Source organism: Crocodylus siamensis, chromosome 3, assembly GCF_052110815.1.
Source record: "Crocodylus siamensis isolate JL-2025a chromosome 3, ASM5211081v1, whole genome shotgun sequence".
NCBI classification, from domain to species: Eukaryota; Metazoa; Chordata; order Crocodylia; family Crocodylidae; genus Crocodylus; species Crocodylus siamensis.
This window is the reverse complement of record NC_143397.1, coordinates 16,731,697-16,752,167: the sequence shown is the minus strand read 5'-3', so window position 1 is coordinate 16,752,167 and position 20,471 is coordinate 16,731,697. Positions and strand designations below refer to the sequence as shown.

General features: G+C 43.6%; 1 protein-coding gene across 2 annotated transcripts in view; it reads right to left on the bottom strand.

The window, feature by feature from the left end:
- DCC (DCC netrin 1 receptor) overlaps positions 1-20,471 on the bottom strand; it is a 1,013,322-nt gene that overhangs the window by 86,824 nt on the left and 906,027 nt on the right. The gene's annotated exons all lie outside the window — the stretch shown is intronic.

Genomic DNA, 20,471 nt, shown 5'->3' with positions numbered 1-20,471 from the left:
AGGCATGTGGGACCAGAGTATGTAGAAGAATTCAGAGTAAGAAAAAATTGTGAGACAGGTTTTTTTTCCACAAGATACCATGCAGAATGTAAATCTAATTCATTCCATCCCCAGATGTTCATGAAATTAACTTTACATTGAAAATTCAAGTCAAACTTATTCCAAGTGTTTATTGTTCCAAAGAACCTGATTTCTTTTATTTAGTGGGAGGCCGGGGGAGTGGGTGTCTGAGCTATTCATCTTCTGCCCTAACTGATTTGCCTCTGTGATAAGCAACCTTAGCATCAAATAAACTACCTTAGCATCAATTTCTCAGTGGTGGTTACAGCTCCCTCGCTGATGCATTTGTGCCACCTAAACCTGTACCTCTGCTTTCTCAGCCCCTGGGAATGAGGCCAGTAGGAAGCATGGTAGAAGTCTGCTTTGCTGTTCCTATTATCCAGGATCCTAAATCAGGAGTAGTAAATCTCTGGTTCAGGACTGAACCTGCTCCTAAATCTCAGGCTACATCTGTGCTAACGATGCTGGTATGATATACCAGCAAAATCATCCTACTATGACTGCTTTTTACTGGCAGAGTGCACGCAAGCAAAACAAGCTATATTACTTAAAGTACAGGTGTCTGATATTAAGTCTGTCCCTGCCAGCAGCTTTTGACTGGCCTGACTGTGCCGGTTACACCCTTTCACACTCCCAGCTAACACAGTGATGCCTGCAGAAGCCTGCAGTATGACTCCCAATAGAGCACAGTGATTAAGTAGATAGTACTCTTTCCTCTGAGTCTGTAATAAATCAGTGTCTTATCACTGAGCCATGGAGACCTGCACTACCACCTTTCCGATGAGACGTAAAAGGGAGTGGATGATCACTCTTGGTTAAACAAGAGTCTATGAGCCATTTTAGAAAAGTAGCACATGTCAAGAGTTAGCATAAAACATCCTAGCTAAATTCCAGTTCAGGCGATGGCTGTCTTGTCTAGCTACCGCACACCCATTATCAGTTCCAGGTAGGTGTTTTCTTTATTTCTTACCAAACGCCATTGTTTATTGTAACAGTGCAATGTTAAATAGTTGCCCCGTTTCACACCAGATGTAGCTGTCTGTAATGTATGAAGTGATTCCTGCATACAACTTTGCCTCTCAATTTGTAAAGTGTTTTGTGATGAAAGGCACTAGATAAATGTAAGATCATTATCATCATAGGTGACTTCAATGTAATCATCTTTTCAATCAGTGTAATTGCACAGCTACTCTGATTTGATCCTAGGAAAGCAAGGTTGCATGATGCTTAGCTGTAATAACAGATGAAATTGTGATAAATGTAGGATGCACTCTAATTCTATTTACCAAAATTACCCTCTGTAGTAGCATTTATTCCTGGCACTGCACTGCAACCTTTAAATATATCATGACCTGAGCTTGTCAGTAGAGTCCAGCACACTGGGTGTCTTAATGGGAGAGGCTGGGACCTGAATATTTTTAATCTGTTCTTTAGCTTAGTTGTCTAGTTGGGAGACAAATTTGGCTAAACATCTAGCACCAGCAGGAAGTGCTGAGCAATAAAAAATGTGCTTTAAAACTCTGTGCATTGGAGCTAAGCCTTTTCAAGGCATTGCATTTGACATATGAATTGATTTTTTTAAAAATACACTTCAAAGCTGCACCATCCTCATGAAACCATGAGCTGAATAACTGAGCAAAGCACATATAACATGGCTATTGGATTTATGTGTACCTCTTCACTGAATCCCCCCTAGTCAACTTTCCTGTAGGCAAATAGAGTGGCCTGAGTAGAGGGAAAACAAGGGTGCCAGAGATCAAGCAATACATACTGCAGAGCCAGAGAAAGATCCAGGGAGTACAAATCCATGCCTCAGAGCCTTGTAAATAAGAGTAAAGCTCTAGCTGTGATCACTGCAAATAAAGCTTGTAAACTTGATGCGGGGTGACCAATACAATGATAGGCAGAGTGACTATAAATGTGCAGACAGCCTGCAACCATCATTCGGAAAGGTAGAAAACACCTTATGCATCTCCATGGGACGTTAAAGCCAAGACCTACTGATTTGGGTGTCCCTAAGACCACTTGCCAAGAAGAGTACCTTATTGCAGGAGGAAAAAGGTTGTCCACACCCTACACTTTTAACCAAGCAAACACAACCCAAACTGCTAGGGGTTGTAAGAAATGATGGGCCTCTGCTCCTATTCTTTCTGTTCTGGAGGAAGACCATTGTACAGCTGCTCTTCTTCAGAGGAGGAGAAAGAAAGCAGTGTCCAAAGCCAATGAATGCCCACTTGTGCGCATGGCTGTTCTCAGGAACCTCTGCAGACCGGAGGCTGAAAAGCGTGCAAGGATTCCTGCTCTTCAGCCTCCCGATCGGAAAGTATGACTTCTGCACGCCTTCACAGATATTCTGAAGAGACTGAAAAGGGGATAGGGCAGGCTACACTTCCACACAGAGCTGAAGCACTCCAAAGCAAGCCACACTGAAGTTAATTTAGACAACATGCCAAACGAGGTGAGAACCAGACAGAAAGTTGTCAGTCCTTGTCAGAAAAATGCCAATTTTGAAAAACTGGGTTTGTTTGGTCTGGGTTTCCTCATATTTTTTTAGTTGTTTTTTTTTTTTAATTCCTACAGAAGCAGTGTCCTCATATCTGTTTTTTATCATTCAGAACAAAACCTGAAATTTCATTTGTGGACAAATTCAGATCCAAGAAGTTGACGTTTTAGAACGCTATACATGACATTGGAATCGGTTTCAATAACTTGATAGATAATGTGGAAAAGGCTGAAGCACTCAATGTCCTTTTTTACCTCCGTCTTCATAGGCAAGATCATCTAACAGACTACTACACCTGGCATCACAGTTTGGGGAGGAGGTGAGCAGCAGACAGCACTGAAAATATAGGTTAGGAAATATTTAGAAAAGCTAGATTTGTAGAAATCCATGGAGCTGGATGCACTCCATCCAAGGATGCCAAGGGAGGTGGCTGATGTGACTGCAGAGCTGCTGGCCATTAACTTTGAAAACTCAGAGTGATTGGGAAAGGTCTCAAATGTTAGGAAAGTGGCAAATACAGCACCCGTCTTTAAGAAAGGGAAGAAGGAGAATCTGGGAAAATATGGACTGGTTAGCCTCACTTCAGTCCCTGGAAAGATGATGGAAATCCATTTCTAAGCATGTAGCGGAAAAGAAGGTGATTAGGAACAGTCAGTGGATTCACCAAGGGCAAGTCATGTCTGACAACCTGATTGCCTTCTATGATGAGATGACTAGCTCTGTGGAGGTAGTGAAAGCAGTGGATGTGGTGTACCTTGACTTTAGCAAGGCTTTTGATATTGCCTCCCACAACATTCTTGCAAGCAAACTAAAGAAGTATGGGTTGGTTGGATGAATGAACTGTAAGGTGGATAGGAAACTGGCTGGATCATCAGGCTCAAAGGGTAGTAATTAATGGCTTAATATCTAGCTGGCAGCTGGTATCAAGTGGAGTGTCTCAGGGGTTGGCCCTGAGGCCAGTTTTGTTCAATAATTTCATCAACCACCTGGAAGAAAGGATGGAGTGAACCCTCAGCAAGTTTGCACATGACACCAAGCTGAGGGGAGTAGTAGATTACCTGGAGGGTGGAGCTAGGTTTCAGAGAGATCTAGATAAATTGGAGGATTGGACCAAAAGAAATCTCATGAGGTTCAATAGGACAAGTGCAAAGTCCTGCACTTAGGACAGATCAATCCCATGCACTGGTGCAGGTTGGGGACTGACTGATTAAGCAGCAGCTCTACAGAAAAGGACATGGGCTTTACAGTGGACAATAAGCTGAATATACGCCAGCAGCATGCCCTTGTTGCCACGAAGGCTAACAGCATATTGGGCTGCACTGGTAGATGTGTTGCCAGTAGGGGTCAAGGGCAGTGATTCTTTCCCTCTATTCAGCATGGGTGAGGCAACATCTGGAGTCCTGTGTCTAGTTTTGCTCTCTCCCCACCCCACCACTACAGAAAGGATGTAGACAATTAGAGAGAGTTCATTGGAGGGGTACATGACTTCTGAGGAGAGGCTGAGAGAACTGGGCTTATTTAGTCTAAAGAAGAGAAGACTGATGGGGATGGGAGGAGATTTAATAACAGCCTTCAAGTACCAAAAGGGTGCTTACAAAGATGGTGGAGCTATACTGTTCTCAGTGGTGGCAGATGAAAGAAAAAAGAGTCAGTCTTAAGATGCAGCAAAGCAGTTTAGGTTAGTTCAGGGGCAGGCAATTATTTTGGGTGGAGGACCACTTACTGAGTTTTGGAAAGCCATTGACAGGCAGCCAGAGGCAACTAAATATTAATTTTCTAAATTTTTTAGGGGCCCCACAGGCTGGATAGAATGGCCTGATGGGCTGCATCTAGCCCATGGGCCATATTTTGCTTACCCCTGGGTTAGTTAGTAGAAAAACTTTCCCACTGGGAAGGTAGTACAGCACTGAAACAGGCTATCCAGAAATGTTGTGGTATCTCCATCCTTGCAGGTTTTTAAGACCAAGCTGGACAAAGCCTTGGCTGGGATGATATAGTTGGGGATGGCTTTGAGCAGGGGTTCGGACTAGATGACCTCCTGAGGTCTCTTCCAACCCTAATTTTCTATGAGTTAAATTCAGGATTCTCCACACACTTATTCTTCTCCCTTGGCCAACAAGAGAACACTGCCAGCTCATATTCAGCGTATTGCCCACTGTCACGCCCAATCAACCCCCAGCCTGTACCAGTGCATGGGATTGTTCCATCCTAAGTGCAGGATTTTGCACTTGTCCTTGTTGAACTTCTTGATATTTTTTCTAGACCCTCCAATTTGTCTAGGTCCCTCTGAATCCTAGCCCTACACTCCAGCATATCTACTCCAGCGTATCTACCACCCCCAGCTTGGTGTCATCTGTGAAATTTCTAAGGGTGCACTCTATGCCATCTTCCAGGTTGTTGATGAAAACCTTGAACAAAACTGGTTCTAGGACCAACCCCTAGGGTAATCCACTTCATACCAGCTTCCAACTAGACATTGAGCCATTGATTACTTCCCTCTGACCCCAATGCTTGACCCAGTTTTTTATCCACCTTACAGTCCATTCATCCAGCCCATACTTTCTTAGCTTGTCTGGGAGAACATTGTTGGAGACAGTATCAAAAGTCTTGCTAAAATCAAGGTATGCCACATCTACCAGTTTCCCTACATACACAGGGTCAGTCATCACAGAAAGCAATCAGGTTGGTCAGGCATGACTTGCCCCTGGTGAATCCATGCTGACTGTTCCTAATCATCTTGTTTTCCTCTAAGTGCTTAGAAATGGATTCTTTGAGGATCTGGTCCTTGTTTTTTTCCAGGGACTGAGGTTAGGCTGACTGGTCTGTAGTTCCCTGGATGCTCCTTTTCCCCTTGCTTCAATATGGGCTCTATGTTTGGCCTTTTCCAATCATCTGGGACCTCTCCTGATCACCATGAGTTTTCAAAGATGATGGCCAGTGGCTCTTTAATTGCATCAGCCAACTCCCTCAGGTGCATGCTATCCTGCACCATGGACTTGTATATATCCAGATTTTCTAAATAGCCCCTAACCTGTTCTTTCACCACTGTTGGTTGCTCACCTCCTTCTCAAACTGCTACCTAGCGTAGTAGTCTAGAAGATGACCTTGGCTGTGAAGACTGAGATGGAAAAAGGCATTGAGCACTTCATCCTTTTCTGCCTTCTCTGTCAGAAGGTTGCCTCCCCCATTCAGTAAGAAACCCGCACTTTCCCAGATTCTCCTCTTGCTACCGACATGCTTGTAGAAGCTCTTCTTGTTACCCTTCACGTCCCTTGCTAGCTGCAACTCCAATTGCACTTCAGCCTTCCTGACTTCATCCCGCCATGCCCGAACAATGTTCTTATATTCTTCCCTAGTTATCTGTCCAAGTTTCCACTTTTAATCGGCTTCCTTTTTGTGATGTAGTTTATTGAAGAGTTCCCTGCTAAGCCAAACTGGTTTTCTGACACACTTGCTAGTTTTCCTGCACATTGGGATGGTTTGTTTCTCCACTCTCAGTAAGGTTTCTTTGATGTACAGCCAGCTCTCCTGGACTCCTCTCCCCCTCAGTCTGGCTTCCCAGGGGTTCCCTGAGTAAGTCAAAGTTTGCTTTTCTGAAGCCCAGGGTCCTTACTCTGCTGCTCTCCATCCTTCCTTTCCTCAAGATCCTGAACTTAATCATTTCATGGTTGTTGCTGCCCAAGTTGCCATCCACTGTATCATTCCCCACCAATTCTTCCCTGTTTGTGAGCAACAGGTCACAGAGAGCACAGCCCCTAGTTGGCTGCTCCAGCACTTGCACCAGGAAGTTGTCCCTAGTACTCTCCAAAAACTTCCTGGATTGCCTGAACACTGCTGTATTGCCCCCCCCAGATGTCAGGGTGACTGAAGTCCCCCATGAGAACCAGGATCAGGAAACTTCCACTAGCTGCTTGAAGAAAGCTTCATCCACCACCTCCTCCTGCTCAGGTTGTCAATAGCAGACCCCCACCATGACATCACCCTTGTTGCTTTCTCCTCTGACCCTAAGCCAGAGACTCTCAACGTGCCTACCTCCAGCTTCACACTGGAGCTCTGAGCAATCATATAGCTTTTTTACATAAAGTGTAACTCCTCCTCCTCTCCTCTCCTGCCTGTCCTTCCCAAGCAGTTTGTACTCATTCAAGACAGTGCTCCAGTTATGTGAGCTCCCACCAAGTCTCTGTTATTCCAATGGTATGCTCAGGGTCCTAGACTGCCTTATTTTCATTGTCAACAACCCCTTGATTTGAAGATGACCTCCACCACAGCTCAGTGATGGGTCTTGAGGTGACTTAAGTGTCCAAACCTTGTACTCCAGATCTATCCACAGAAAATGCAAGTCTGTCCACAGAAGAGAGTAGGCCATAGGCTATGATTCCTCTCCTTTTCCTTCTTGTGTTCTCTGTTTTGGGGGCAAGATGCTTTACTTCAAACACTCTTCTGCGTGGTTGAGGTTGTAGTGCCTTTGGAGCCAGTTAGCATCCAGCTTCTCCCACTTCCTGATATTGGCATCCACTTCCCTGACATATGCCTTCAATATGTCCTTATAGCATTTTGTTCCACCATCAAGAGATCTCAGGATGCTAAGAAGCTGGGAGTAGAGTAGCGGTGATGCATAGGAGGTGCACAGCACCCCCTGAGAGTGCTGGTCCCCCCAACCCCCGACTGGCTGTGCTCACTGCTTAGGCCATGGGGGGACCCCCCCTCCTCTGGTTGCTGATTAGTCGCTGGGGGGGCACATGCACCCCCTGACTAAGGTGGCACCCGTCGCCCATGGACTAGAGCACTTGTTTTGGGAGTGAAGAGTTGGGTTAACACACCATGTCCAGTCCAGTGAAATAGAAGGTTGAGGTACGCTGACTCAATACTGGTAATACTGGCTTCAGCAAGGATGCTGGCATTTGTGCAGTGGTCTTCCCATTTGATGTGAAGTATTTTCTGGAGGCATCATTGATGACACCTCTCCAGGCTCTTGAGATGATGATGGTGGGTCACCCATATTTCACATCCATAGAGAAGAATGGGAATGGTGAGCGTGCTGTAAACATGAACTAGACGTCTTTGCAGAAATTGCAATGAAGAAAAACACAATGAAGCCTCTTCCCAAAAGAGGCACTTATGGACTGCATCCTGTGCTGAATCTTCTGATTCTCCTCCAGACCATCCTCCCTCATAAGAGCGAAGCTTATAATATTTTTGAAAATCATAACCTTCCTAAGGAAGCAAAATTATCTAGTTTTATGCATGAAAGATAATGCCTTCAAATGGACTAACTTTTGATTAGTGGTAATTAGACTGAAAACAGGGCAGGAAATTAAATAACACTTAACAAGCTTGGACCATAATATTTCAACAAAACTATGTTCCATAAATAGCTAAGATTGGATTTATGGTAATTTAATTATATTCCTCTTTTAAGGCAGGCAAACAAACAAACAGAACTGTTCAATATTTTGACAAACTTGGAAATCCGTGTTTTTAGGAAGCTGCAAGATAAATTCTTCAAGATACTGCACCAGGAGAAAAATGCTGAGGAAAAATACTGCTTATGCAAAACCACCGATGTCTTATACCATGAAAACTTGACTGATGCCTCTACTGTAGGTTTAGCACATTCTTCCTTCTGAAAAGCAATCCATGCTATTTGCAGCCAAAGTACTTAGTTCTTGCTGTTCTCTGCCTCCCTTCATATGTCATCTAATCTATAGACAAAAGCATCTGCTTTGCAATTCCAAACCTTGTACTCCAGATCTATCCACAGAACCATATGTACAATTATGGTACTTCCTGCCTCAATAACTTTGACCTTTGTTGCTATTCTGCACCTCCTTTAAGTACTGACAACATTCTTCTGTGGAGTGAAATTTATCATTTTGCAGATGTCAGTTAAGAAACATGTGTACCACTGTAATATGTTTAAGTTTCAAAATAAGGATGTAAGAAATGTAGATCTTATGTTAGTCACCCTTTACTTGAGTTGAATTCTCTATGGATGATTTTCTCAACTTCTTTAAGAGTCATAGGAAGGTAAGGTTGGAAGGGACATCATGAGTAGGGGTGTGTGAAGCAGGCCTTATTTGATTTGGAGTCAGATTTGGATTCAGCCCCAATCAGGGACAATGATTTGATTAGTTGATTTGGATCACTGTCCCTGATTTGATTCAGCCAAATCCAAATCTGAAGATTTGATGCCAATTCAGAAAATCAGCGATTCAGACATAGACACAGCTTTAAAAGTTTTTTCTACATACCTCGAAGTACCAGCACAGCTCATGATTCCTGCGATGCTGGGGTGCATGGAGCATCCTACAGGAGTGCAAGGGGGCCCTCCACATGCTCGGTGGTGAACCTGGAAGTGGACTGGAGGTACTTCTGGTCCACATCTGGGTCTGTTGGGGCACACGCCAGGGACCCCTCCACCTCATACCTTCCTAGCTCAGTGATCACCTGTGGGAGGACCCTGGGTGACCCCACCCACCCAGGACACATCAGTCACCAAGCCAGGGGGATGCGGGGGGAAGCTGTATGCTCCCCAGTGGACCCGGAAGTGGACTGGAAGTGGTTCTGGTGCTGGGGAGCCGCCCATGCTCCTGTGGGATGCTCCATTCACCCCAGTATCACAGCACTCATGAGCCTCTGCTACTTAGAGGTATGTAGAAAAAGCATTTATAGCTATGTCTATATCTGAATCTCCAAATCTTTCCGAATCTCTCTGAATCGATTTGGAAGGTTCTGATTCAATTTGAAGAGATTAAAGGGTCCTCTGATTCAATTCGGATTCAGAGCTTTGGCCACCAAGTCGGGCCAAATCTCTGCCAAATCGAACCAGGGACTGAAACTTTCCACAGTCATAATCATGAGGTTATCTAGTCTAGCCCCTCCTGAAAGCAGGATCTCCTGACTAAACTATCTCAGTTCTGTTTAACCCACTCTGGAAAATGTCCAGTGACTGACATTCCTCCGTTTCTTTCGGTACCTTTTCAATGTTTAGCGCCCCTCAGTCAGAAAGTTCTTTCCAGTCTCCAACTTAAATTTCCTCTGCGGCAGCCTGAGGCCATTGCTCCTAGTCTTGTCTCCTATAGCCACAGTACAAAGTTTGCCTGCAGCTTCTTTATCATTCCCCTTCAGGTATCTGAAGGCTATTATCAGATACCCTCTTGGTCTTCTATTCTTTAGACTAAATAACCTTAGTTCTATCAGCCTTTCCATATAAACAGTGTTTTCCAGGCCTCTAATAATTTTTGTCACTCTTTGCTGGAATCTTATCAATCTGTCCGTATATTTATTGAAGTATAGGGCCCAAAACTGGACACAGTCCTCCAAGTTAGTCCTTACCAGAGCTGAATAGAGCAAAAAAATCACTCCCCTTGATTTGCAAGTAATGCTCCTCTTAACACAACCCAGCACTCTTTGGATTTTTTTTTTTGCAACAACAGCACCCTGCTTATGGTACACTGTAACCCTCAGGTCTTTCTCAACAGGATAGCTCTTATATGACCCTGGTGCAGATTTTTATTTTACACATTACACATTCAAATGTACTGAAGAATCTTCTCTTAGTTTGAGATATGTCTTTCTAATATTCCTTCCTACAGCAGAGGGAGGTTTTAGATCCTCCCTTTGTTTTCCACCCCGGGTAGGAGTGCTAAGATGAGTACTCATTGCTCTTCATTTGTTTCAATTATTTTTCTCTGAGGTGTGTCATTGCTGGTTTTAACTTTGAGTATTACTTCAGTGGGAATGACATCACTCCATCTGTAAAGATGCTGTAGGTTCCTGGCTGTTTCCCTGTCATTTCCCATTTTAACCATTGCAACTCCCGTATCTCCAAACTTCAGGGGGCTCAGAATGCTTTTGCCAAGCTGTTTTCACACCAGTATTTTCTCTTCCTGCCTACTGTTCACTTTCTATTACATGAATACTTCTTAAGGAAAGCTTAAAAGAAGTGGTGAATTCACTCTGACATGTGTCCCTCTCCCTGAGGGACTAGTCATGTGATTCATGACCAGCTGTATATTTGTTCTAGCACTGATTTTTTAGCCCCAAACTGATTTTACTGGGGAAACTGGCTGTGAAACATGCTTTTTTCTTCAGAAGAAGACACGTCATAAGTAATTGTTCTTCCCTCTTGGAGCCATATTTAAGAGGTATGAGCCAGTCCTACTCTTTTGGTATTGTGCCTGGATTAAAGCCAATGAAAAAGCTTTAACATGATCGTCCTGTTATAACAAAAGCCATTTTTCCTGGGGCACACTATTACTGTCTGTAGGCAGCCCAGCTGCCAGAACAAGCTACAACACAATAAGAGACATTTCACAGATATGCTGTATAGAAGGGAAAAGAAAATATAAGGCGTCCGCGATCTGACATTCTCTGCTTTGCTTTGTTCACAGAGATTTTCATTGCTGGCATTAGCTATTACGTATGCTGTTTACCATTGCACTTCTTTAGAGATACCGAAAGGTTGTAAGCGCTGCAGTAAGAAGGATGTCTCAACAAAGCTTGGCAGGCTCATACAGATTGCTCGCATCTGAGGCAGAAGCTGAGGCCAAGGATCTCACCTACTCATGGAGATCTTGAGATCCGACTCATTCAGTACCACAGACAGACAGAAAGTTCCCCAGAATATATGAAGGCCTAACGCTGGCTGGTTGTGTCTGCTCAGTGCAAATATGGGTATATGGGTGTTTTCCTTCCTTATACACGGAAGTGGGAAAAATGGGAGATGAGGAGACGTTACTCTGATGAACACATTGCTTTTTATTTCTGCTTGGCCTACTCTCCCTGTTCACTATATAAACAGAAGCAGCGTATTTCACTCCGCAGTGTCATTTGTTTAGAAAGCAGCTCTTTGAAATATTTCCGAACTGCTAGGTTTATTGTGGGGGGAGGGAGGGGTTAACTTTTGGTATGCTCGCAGTTTCTATAGAAAAGTCTGGAGCTCAGAGAAGCTTCAGCAAAAGGTAAAGAAACAATCTAGCTGCCTGCTGCTGTCAGCGTACGGGATGCTGAAGTTGTCTCTAGGCTGACATCAAGCAACAGATGTACTTGCAGTCATTTTCATACCGGCTGGGAAGAAGCAGTAAGCAGAACAATGAGACAGTTTATAGTTTTGCAGTTAAACAAAATTGAGTACAGGAAGGTTTATGCTTCAAATAGCGAAACAGCAAGGTGCTTGCTGTAATCCAAATGTGGCAAAGGTTGAATTACAGAAAGTTAAATTCCAGGCATGACTAGGCTGCCTTACAAACCCTATTTCCCTGAAAGCTGAAACAATTAGTGCTCTGTTTGTTTATGAGATTAAATGCACTGAGGTGTAAAATAGCAGGTGTGCTCTCAAGAAAAAGCATCAATTCCTTGCTCAGAGAAGACAAAGTCCTTTGAACTCACAAGAATTGGTTTGGACTCCTCACTGCATACTCGCAATACTGGGATGCAAGATACTGGAGGCTGCCATTTCCTTGGGGGGTTTCAGTTGTATGCCTCAGTTATCAGTCTTGACTCTTCCACCCGTTCTTCTACTGCTAAACCCACCTGAGGAAAGCATCTTTTTTAAATCCTGCCACTTATGCTCGCTAGGCTGGATCTCCGGCAGGTGTAAATGGTATGTTCCTTCTGGCCCATTGTCTGTTCAGCTAGATGATGTCTGGGTAAGGTATTTAGAACACCACTGAAAATATTATAGGTAGAAAAGTTTTAAACTGTATCTCTAAATTTAACTCATGGGCTTTCCTGAAAGAATACTACTGCATGCAAATCCTACCTTTACGTAATACATATGACATCTTATAGTTTCATAGTAGCTAGAGTCGGAAGGGACCTAGGTAGATCATCTAGTCCGACCCCCTGCCTTGGCAGGAAAGAGCACCGGGGTCAGATGACCCCGGCAAGGTGCTCATCTAACTTCCTTTTAAAAATCCCCAGGCTAGGAGCCTGCACCACTTCCCCTGGAAGCTGGTTCCAGGCCCTAGCCGCCCTGACTGTGAAGTAGCGCCTCCTAATATCTAATCTAAACTTACCCTCCGCCAGCTTGTGACCGTTATTCCTGGTCACTCCTGGCAGTGCACGGGGGAACAGGGACTCCCCCAATACCTGCTGATCCCCCCTGACCAGTTTGTAGCAGGCCACAAGGTCCCCCCTTAACCTTCTCTTGTGGAGGCTAAACAGGTTCAGGTCCTGTAGCCTCTCCTCATAAGGCCTGCCCTGCTGACCCCTGATCATACGAGTGGCCCTCCTCTGAACTCTTTCCATATTGTCCACATCCCTCTTGAAGTGTGGCGCCCAGAACTGGACGCAGTACTCCAGCTGCGGCCTGACCAGTGCCGCATAGAGGGGGAGGATCACCTCCCTGGACCTGCTCGAGATGCATCTGTGGATGCATGACAGGGTACGGTTGGCCTTCCTGACTGCCTCCCCACACTCCCGGCCCATGTTCATCGTGGAGTCAATGACGACTCCAAGATCCTTTTCCGTCTCCGTGCTGGCAAGAGGGGAGTTCCCCAACCTGTAAGTGTGGTGCCGGTTCTTCCTCCCCATGTGCAACACCTTGCACTTATCAGTGTTAAACCCCATCCTATTCTCATCCGCCCACCGTTGCAACCTGTCAAGGTCAGCTTGTAGCCTATTGCACCCTTCTAGTGCACTCACATCCCCCCACATCTTAGTGTCATCAGCAAACTTGAACAGGGTGCTTTCTACCCCGTCATCCAAGTCACTGATGAAGATGTTGAACAGTGCGGGCCCGAGGACCGAGCCCTGCGGAACCCCACTGCCCACGTCCTTCCAGGTCGAGAAGAACCCATCCACTACCACCCTCTGGTATGTTTGCAAGACAAAAACAGTACTGACATTCACCTAAGATAATGGGAAGTGTTATTTCATAGAGCTGTATGTCCCCCCTGCTATCACACTTTGTAATCCATGGTTGAATTTTTCTGTACTGCAAACCCAAGAATCAGTTGGCCATTTGATCACCAACTTGGAACAAATCTTATTTCTGCTGGTAATAATTTCTGTTGACTTAAAAAAACTCAACTTGTTCATAGCCAAAGAAAATATGGGATGACAAACTGCATATTTGTTTTTCAGATATAAACCTGGTTATTACTTACTGGGTGCATCTACATGTTCATTAATACACCGTAGTTGCAGCACATAAAGTTTAGTACTAGCATAACCAAGCACTAAATCAATGTGCAGTAATTGGTGCTACTGCACAGTAGTGATGGTGCATGGGTTTTTACAGATGCTACCTGTGCAGCAGCCTAATATTACTGTGCAGTAGTGCATTAGCACAGGGTTTGCCTGGCACACTACTGCACAGTGTTATTAGGCTACTGCACAGTTACCATCTCCTGTAGATGTGCAGACTGTGTCTTCATTTATTCCAAATTAAATCCTAAAGAAAAATTATTATACCTGTGCAAGGTCACTTGAATGTATCAGTACATAACACTTTTCTCTCATACGTACTTTGAGTGTACAACGAAAAGTCTCTCTCAACCACTTGGGCTAGATACAAACATTCAAAAAGCTGGAGGCAGAACTGATCTAAGTTATGCTATTTTTTATCAGTGGCATAATTTAGATGGGTAGCAAACAGTGCACATATTCACCCTTTGGTGGGGGGGGGGGAGAAGTGTGGGGGGTGTGCATACAGGCTGCCCATCTTAGACTGTTTCTTACTGTTTTAAAATCGGTCTTTGTGGTGAGCTGAATTTCTGTTACGTTACAGGTTTAGACCAGTTTCCAAACACTTATACCAGAAAAAAGTGCAATGTCTGGACCTGGCCTTGGTGCATAAGAGCATGGCATGCAGTAAAAGCAGGTTTGGCTTTAGTTATAACTCTATAAGAACCCTTTTATTGCCTTGCAACACTGCTATTCCTATGAATCTCATCTATTCAGAGAAGAAAATTCAAAGTGAAGTGTAGGAGCCAAAGATCGCCTCGTTCAGAGGATTTTGGCTTAGAAGTGATTCGGGTGCCTTTGGAAGTTGGATTTTGAATTCTCAATGACTTAGGTGCTTTTACAAATATCATGCTCTGTTTATCTCCAACACATAAGGGCAGTAAGGGATGCTTCCTTTTCCTGCAGCCAGAATTGTAATGGTGCCACAAACCTGGTTATGTTTTGGCAGTTCACGTCATTAATGCTTTCTTGTGTTTTACTGTATTGAAATCACATGTATGGTCTCCTTGGAAAGCTACTATTATCTTGTATCCATTTATGGGGGTCGGACTTGAAGATCTACAAGGTCCCTTCCGACCCTACTTCTATGATCGCTCCACATATGTTATTGTTACCACTGTGTAGGTATTGTATGCTGTCACAGAATCATAGAAAATTAGGGTTGAAAGGGACCTCAGGAGGACATCTAGTCCAATACCGTGCTCAAAGCTAGACTATCTCCAATTATATTTCCTCAGCCAAGGCTTTGTTAAGCTTGGTCTTAAAAACCTCCACGGATGGAGATTCCATACCCTTTCTGGATAGCATGTTCCAGTGCTTTACTACTTTCCTAGTGAAAAACTTTTTCCTAATATATAACCTAAACTTCCCTTGCTGCAACTTGAGACCATTGCTCCTTGTTCTGTCATCTGGCACCACTGAGAAGAGTCTAGCTCTATCTTTTTAGTAAGCATCCTTTTGGTCGTTAAAGGATGTTAACAACCCCCCCTGCCCCCAGTCTGCTCTTCTCCCGATTAAATAAGCCCAGCTCCCTCAGCCTCTCATCAGAAGTCACATGTCCAGCCTCCTTACCATTTTGCTCTCTGCCGGACTCTCTAATTTGTCTATATCCTTTCTGTAGTGTGGGGCCCGAAACTGAACACAGTACCACCATTGGGTCATATTCAGACTATTGTCCACTGTAACCTCCAGGTCCTTTTTTGCAGAGCTGCTGCTTAGGCAGCCAGCCTCAAGCCTGTGCTACCAGTGCATGGGATTGTTCCATCCTAAGTGTAGGACTTTGCATTTATTTTTATTGAATCTTATGAGATTGCTTTTGGTCCAATCCTTCAATTTGTCTAGATCTCTCTGAATCCTAGCTCTACCCTCCAGTACATCTACTACTCCTCCAAACTCGATATAATCTACAAACTTGGTAAGGGTGCACCCTATACCATCTTCCAGGCAATTGATGAAGATATTGAACAAAATTGTCTCCAGGACAAACCTCTGGAACACTCCACTTGATACTGGTTGCCAGCTAGACATTGAGCCATTGATTACTATCCTTCGAGCCCAACGATCCAGCCAGTTTCTATCCACCCAATTCATTCATTGAACCCATACTTTTTTAGCTTGCTTACAAAAACGTTGTGGGAGAGATAGTATCAAAAGCCTTGCTAAAGTCAAGGTGCATCACATCCACTGGTCTTTCCACCTCCATAAAGCCAGTCATTTTATCATAAGACAATCAGGCCATCACCACTTCCCTTGGAAGTTGGTTCCAGATCCTGGCCGCCCTGACTGTGAAGTAGTGCCTTCTAATGTCTAGTCTGAACCTACTCTCTAGCAACTTATGACCGTTATTCCTTGTTACTCCACGAAGCACTCAGGGTAACAAGGTCTCTCCCAAAGATATTGTCTGTGTGCACCTACATACATGCTGGATGTCCGCTCCAACACATGTTATTTTGCCTCTGCGCCACGTGTATTCAGTGTCCCCTCACTTCAGGATGGCGACAGGGGTACTTTAACTAAAGGCTATCAAATGAGCTTTAGTTAAAGTGTCCCTGCTACCATTTTGAAGCGCAGAATGCTGAATACATGTGACACTGTGGGTGCTTCAATTATAGCAGGCACCCCCCTCCACCCTGGATCCTCTGGGCATGTGTAAAAATGCCCTGTATGTATCTTTATGGTTTTGTATATAGTTTAATCAAGGAAAGAGAGTGGGCAGAACAGCTATATCTCTTTTGCTGTTGTGATTCTAGGGCATGAAGAATTGCCACTCCCAGACACAGACAGAAGATGTTAGGCACTGCCTGCCTGTAACGGGGAAATCAGCTCTATACCATCCAGCCAATGCAACACCAAGTACCTCGGGCCAGCCTTAATGTTTGAGAGTCAGGAGAATGCTGTTGAGCACTGTTGACAATGCTGATGGTGGGGAGGTGGCTGGAGTAGTTAGTGGTGGGATAAGAAGTGTCAGAGAGACCCAGAGGTCCCAGAGCAGGAAGACACAGAGCAGGAAGGCTGATACCAGGTGAGTCTGGCAACCCCTCCAGGAAGGCTACGGTGTGGCTAAGTGAGACGGTATGGAACTTTTCTTGTTGCTTTTCTGTCTCTAAATCTATAGTCAGTTTTGCACATGTTAAATCCTTTGATCCTTTGTAATAATGTTTTTGTTTGTTTGGCTCCATGCTGATTGTGGAAAGCGATTTCAAGGCAAGTGATATTTCAAGTAAGCCCTCTCCAGGGAGAGAGGGACCTAAAACATTTTCTCATAACCTCATGGAGTGGCCACGTGGGCTGATAGAGATTTCCTCCCTGCAGGTGCAGGGTCCATTATAAGGGCACGAGTTCAGTGTGACGCTAAAGTTTTAAAGTTTTAGAAAAGCACTTAGCAAATGGAAAAGCTTTCCTAAACCAATTAATTGTATGCCTTGGAGGCTCAGATGATTTTTTTCCCAGCTCTCACTAACATAAGCAGGATCTTTAATGCAGAATGATTTATATTACCAAGTAGGCCAAAGATATGTGCTGTTTTTCAGTGGCCCAATGTATACTGTCTTTACAGGCACAAAGTCTTAAATGTCACATCTTGGGTTTAGTCCCATGTTTTGAAAATGCTACTTTAGGAATGTTTTTATGCTGAGATTTTGTAGAGTTCTTATGCTGAGATCTACCCACCCTTCGCCGGATGGTGAATTCAGTCAATCGATGGTCACTATCCCCTAGGTTACCTTGTACCTGCAGAGTTCCCACCAAGTCATCTCTTGTAGCTAACGCTAAGTCCAGCAAGGCATTTCCCCTAATGAGATTGTATACCGCCTGCGTTAGGTGGAGGTCCTGTATGCAGGTTAAGAACCTAGGTGAGTGGTTAGTTGGCTGACTGCTCCTCCCAGCAGATGTCAGGGTAGTTGAGGTCACCCATAACAACCATATCTCTCTCGACCATTTTCCTTCAGACTCAGCTGGGATAAGTGATTATTAAGGTCAGCCACAATTGTTTCTCAGCCAAATATCTGCATTGACAAAAACAATACAAATAGCGTTGCATTTGCTATTTATTGTTATGATAATTTATGTTGTTACGGAATTGGAGTAAAATGTTATTGATAACCGTTTTCTTTAGAAGTGCACATTCTGGAAAAAGTGCAAAAATGAGCATGCCCCAAGTTACATTTCAAAGAAATCCAGACAATTTCTGTTCTTTGTTTCCTAATTCCAACTACTGCCTATTATTATTATAAATGTACTTGTAGTAGAGTGACTAAAGGTGAGATAAACAGGGCAGTAGCCCTGGACACAGATTTAGGGGGTGGGGGCACAAAAGCAGCAGCCACTGCTACTGCCAGCCAAGCAGCTGCCTCTGTTTTATGCGCCACCACAGCCCAGGACGCAAACTGCCCAGTTATGTATTTACTTACTAGAACATTTCTATAATGCACTCTTGAACTTCCTTGCTGCGTTTCCTTGCCCAATGATTCTTATTTTATACATTTCCTTAAAAAAAAACAACAGGATTTTCTGGATGACAGTGGCTCTATAAACATGTACAAAAGTTCTACTAAAATGTCTGTGTTACTGCCTATTCCTCTCCTACACCCAGCTGGGCACTTCTAGTTTGTAAGCATTTCACTGTGCCCTTAACTGTTTCCTTCATCTATTCCATCTCTTTTGCCTTCTCCTTTGTTGACAAGTGCCTGCCTTGTGCTCCTGGCTACTTTCCTAGCTCATTCTTCTGACCTTTTGAATACTGAAGAGCTGACAGCAGGAGTTAGTGAGTTAGGCTGAACTGGCAGTTTTGCATTGTCACTACCAGCATCCCACCTACTTTCTTGGGTCCAGCTCTCTTGTTATCTGAGTGCTCTGCAATGGCACAGCTGCCACTTAAAGTCAAGGTTAAGTCCTGCTGTACCAGGAAATTTGTTCCCCCTTCATGCCCATATTCCTGTATTGGCCACATTTAAGCCCAAGAGAATGAATTTGTATCTCTCTTTCATGACTTTAACCAAACCCTGCCCCAGGGGAAAGATGGGCAGACTGTTAACAGCAAAAGAAACAGGAGGGTGGGGGGAAGGGGGTGAACAGAGCACAGGCAGAGTTAAAAGGGGGAAAAAGGGCATGAATTAGTTCATATTTCTCTGCAATGTTTTGGATTCTGGGAAATATGTGGATCTTTTTCAGGCATGACAATCTTTTAGATGCCAAGATGAAAAGCTCTGTGAAAGGAAAGCTGGAGAGCATGCTGGAGGGAACAATCCTTCACTAGCAGGGGAATGAAGTAGAAGGCCTTAAATAGGGTTAATTTCTATGAGAATGACATTTGTGATGGAAAAGGCCCGTAGGGCCTGATCCAATGCTCTGAAGTAATGGAAAAGACTCCCACTGACTTTGATGAGCATTGAGGCAGACCAAAAAGTGTAAAGCATTAAGCTGAAGTCATCTAATGAATTGCTAAAGTGACTGAGCCAAATCCTACAGTTCTTACTCAGTTTTCACTAAGTTTTTAGTCAGGCAAGCTACTACTGGGATGATATCCTTGCCCCATTTATATCAGTTAAATACCTCAGAATTTGGCTCAATAGAATTTGACACCAGGATAACATGGCATTAAAACTTAGCTTAGATGCTAATGTGCCAAACACCCTAGATATCCCTAAAACAGATAACACAGAAGGATGAAAATTAGTGTTGCATGTATAATACACCCATAAATAAGTTTAAATAGTATATTAGAGCTATCCTGACAGCACATTTATGTATGAGTGGTGCTAGAATAATTTACAATGATTAACATGAGCAATGAATATCCTAATGCTACAACAACAGCAACTACATTTACTATATATCAGTAAGATGACTCAACCAAAAAAATTCCACAAACACATTGGAGAACTCACTGCCTCTGGCTGGTGTTCCAATAGGAACTTAACCCCCTGAGTTTATGGTTTAGATTGGATCGCACAATAGCATTAAGATATAAAGCAATGGCTAAAGCCTTTATGCAATCCAACTAAACCTTTCATTAAGCTTATTTAATCCACTAGAACACACACATTCCTCATCTGTACAGAAACAAAAGGTTATTCCAGTGACACTATTTTATCTTTTAATTATTTATAAATATGCAGTACTTATGAAATAGTTCTTTTGACATCTGTGGAAGACCTGTATTTTCTGTGGTCATATATATCTATATATAGAGAGAGAGATACATATAGATACACACACACACACACACACACACTATCTATATAGTATCTCCACAGGTTTGTGTGCATATATATTTGAGCTATCCGGTGGAGATACACTATATATATATATGTGTGTGTGTGTGTGTGTGTGTGTGTGTGTGTGTGTGTGTGTGTGTGTGTGTGTGTGTGTGTGTATATATATATATATTTATGCACACACACCTGTGCAGATACACTATATATATATATACATACATACATACATATATATAGTACCTCCACCGGATAGCTCAAATGATCATTAACTGTGAAATCCAAAGGAGCTAACTCTAGAATTGGAAGAGAGATGTTTACTTGTCACTCTTTGGCCTCCTTTCCATCAGGGACAATGAGAGTGTGGAAAGCTATACTCTGCTAGCTGACCTACGACCACTAACACATTTAACTAAAGAGTCAATAGCACCATTTGTATGTGCTGCAAATAACTTCCAACCCTGATCTAGCTGTCAGAGTCTGTATTGTTGTGCTCCCATGAGGCA